We start from the raw sequence: 3,366 nt of genomic DNA, 5'->3' as shown, positions 1-3,366 counted from the left end.
TCTAGAGAATATGCAAGAGGTGCTGAATGGCCTATTGCAGGGTAAGTCAAGCGTGACCTTGCCCAAGAGGAAGGAGAAAGGTCGGGAGGGGGTAGAGACCACCGTACCAATAGATGATGGGAGGACCCGACACTCCACCAGTAACACCCTCCGAGCGAAGCAACGCGAGCATCCTGAATAACCGAAGCAGGCCCAGAAACTAGAGCCAAGGACCAACACTGCCCCTCGCAACGAGGACGAGGTTACCTCTCAAAGAGCACCCTCGGATTTACGGGAGGAGCTCAACAAAAAGAGGGTGGGTAAAGGGACCACGCCCCTATGGCGCCTCGAGAGGGCAAGGGAAAGGCGGATCTCAACCCGTCCGCTTTGAGGGACTCTCTAAACAAGAGGAGGCAGGACTTGGACACGGAAATGAGGAGCCTGCGGAGCAAGATCGTCACCGCCTCTAGAGGTCAAATTTTTGAGGAGGAGTTCGACCATGAGTCACCTTTCATCAGGGAGATCCAGGCCATCAGGCTCCCTGCCAACTTTAAAGAACCCCACATAACCCTCTACGAAGGAAGCACAAATCCAAAATATCACCTAGATACATTTAATGATCTGATGAAGCTGAGGGGAATTGGCAGTGGGGCGAGATGTCATTGCTTCGCTGTCACACTAAGAGGACCTGCATACAAATGGTTCAAGAGGCTTAGACCAGGGTCCATCCGATCTTGGCAACAACTTTCTGATGAATTCCTCCAGTAGCACCACGCCGTATGAGACTACACGATGCCAGGCACCAGCCTCGCCAATGTGAAGCAAGGAGGAAACGAGAGTCTGAAGAGCTATATCCACCGGTTCAATATGGAGGCAGCTAAGGTAGGGAGCCTGACCTGCCGAGAGCTGAAAATGGCCATCACAGCTGGAGTATGCCCAGGGAGCAAGTTATGGGATAACATGCTCAAGAGAGAGGTCACAGACTTTGATGATTTCTACGAGCGGGAACAAAAGTACATTCGCGTGAAGGATGGTCACGAGAACCTCAAAGCTGGAAAAGGCCCATCGCCCCCGAAACCTTCTGCCCGGGAAAACCAAAGCGGTGCAAAGAAGAAGGGGGTTTATGAGGGAACGAGGGATGATCGACCCTGGAAGCACCAACGCTCTGATGAGCGCATACAGAGCCCATACACCTTTTACACAAACCTCGCCCACACGAGAGAGGATATTTTCGTTACGAACAAAAACCAGGTCCCTTTCAAAAGGCCCCCGCCAATAAAAAAAGATCGGTCTAAAAGAGACCCCAACAAGTATTGCCAATATCACAAGGTTATCGGCCACACCACCGCGGAGTGCAACCATTTGAAGGTGGAAATCGAGGAGCTCATCCGTAGAGGACATTTGGGCAGATATGTGCGCAAGGAGAACCAGAGGCCAGAAGAAGGAGTGTCCCCATCGCGGGCACGAGGGGCGGCCCCAGAGGTGCAGGGAGAGGTCAGGACCATCTTTGGAGGACCAGGATTTGGAGGCGATTCAAGGAAGGGGCGAGACAAGTACGCCAAGGAGGCCAGACGAAGTCCACCACCTTGCGTTTTAAGTTTGGAGCAACGCCCCCCGAAGAGTTTCAAGGGCGAGAATGACTTGATAACTTTCACTGAAGAAGATGCGCAGGGGGTGCATTTCCCTCATAATGACCCCCTGGTGCTAACTGCCCAGCTTGCTAACATGAGGGTACATCGGGTCTTGGTGGATAACGGGAGCTCTGTGGACATCTTGTATCGACCAGCGCTGGAAAAGATGGGATTGAGCCTCTGTCACTTAAAGCCTTGCACTACGTCTTTGTATGTGTTCATGGGAGATTCGATACAGCCCCTGGGGGCAATCGAATTAGCCCTCACCATGGGGGAGCAACCCAGGCAAACCACTGTAATGGCTAACTTTGTCGTGGTGGATTGCGCCTCAGCCTTCAATGCGGTATTAGGGAGACCCTCTCTGAGAGAATTGAAGGCGATCACTTCTGTGTATCACCTAGCTATGAAATTCCCAACCCTCGAGGGAGTAGCATGCGTGAAAGGGGAGCAGAAGGAAGTGGGGGAATGATATAACATCTCCCTCTGCACAGCCACCAAACCATCTGTACCGATGGCAATGGTCGTGTATGAAGGAGCGACCCACACAAGTTAGACCCGCACAAGTTAGATCATCTCAAGAAGTGCTACCGGCGAGACTTCAGCACTCAGTGCAAAAAGAACCTATGTTTAGTTTGTTCCTTGTTGTTTTAGCTCAAGTAAGTAAGAATCAAAGAGGCTACCTAGGTAACCTCCTAGTTAGATGTAACCCTTTTATTTACAAGGTTGGTTGTAAACCGCATGCTATGAATGAAACTGTTTGCAACTTCATGTGTTACTTTTCTTCGCTACGCGGGCATCAGCCAAAGTGCCTTCCGAAATAAATTTCACCAAACACTTGGGGGGCAGGACAGGAGGCAAAAACATGCAGCTAGCAAGGGGAACCTAAAAAGGGCTCCTAAAAAGGACCCTCTAACGGAGGATTCTAAAAAGGACCCCTTGCCCTCCTAAAAAGGAGGCTCCTAAAAAGGACCCTCTACCAAGAGGATCCTAAAAAAGGACCCTCTAACAGGGGATCTTAAAAACGGCCCTCTATTAGGAAGACCCTAAAAACGACCCCCTATCAGGAGGATCCTAAAAAGGGCCCTCCATCAGGAGGAAGTGGCCCGTGAAGATAAAGCAAGCAACAAGCAGGAGAATCCAAAGAAGGACCCCTTGCACCAGGATCCTAAAAGGACCCTATGCACCAAGAGGATCCTGAAAAGGGCCCTCCATCAGGAGGACCCAAAAGAGACCATGACCCTAAAATGGACCCTTTAATGGGAGGTCCCAGAAGGACCCCCTATATCAGGGCCTTAGGCGAAGTCCTTATATATTGAAAACAGGGAGAGGACCTTGCAAGGCATCCCTTGGGTTCATAAGGATTAGCTACCCTTGTGAACATCAAGGAGGCCAAAGGGTCTTACAAAAATATATATATATATAGTAACAATAATAATAAGTCTAGAGCGGCCACCAAGTCGTCTAGCCAAAAAGGGTCCTAAAAGAGACCCTTGCAAAAATAGTACTATGAATAACGGCGAGAAGGACGCTTCTCGCAAAAAAAAAAATAATAAGCACGCGCAAGAATATATAAAAGGATAGCTAGGACCCAAGGGGTCAAAATATCCTTATAAAAATAATCAAGAGGCACCAAAAGAGGTCCCAGTGAACCCTTTCACACGGGCTCCGAAGGACCTCCAGCCTGGTAAAGAAAAGAGGGGAACCTGCCAAACCCCATCATACAGGCTCAAAAGGGCCTCAAATGCAGTGGAACAAG

This window comes from Humulus lupulus, chromosome 7 (genome assembly GCF_963169125.1).
Source record: "Humulus lupulus chromosome 7, drHumLupu1.1, whole genome shotgun sequence".
NCBI classification, from domain to species: Eukaryota; Viridiplantae; Streptophyta; class Magnoliopsida; order Rosales; family Cannabaceae; genus Humulus; species Humulus lupulus.
This window is presented reverse-complemented; position numbering follows the sequence as displayed.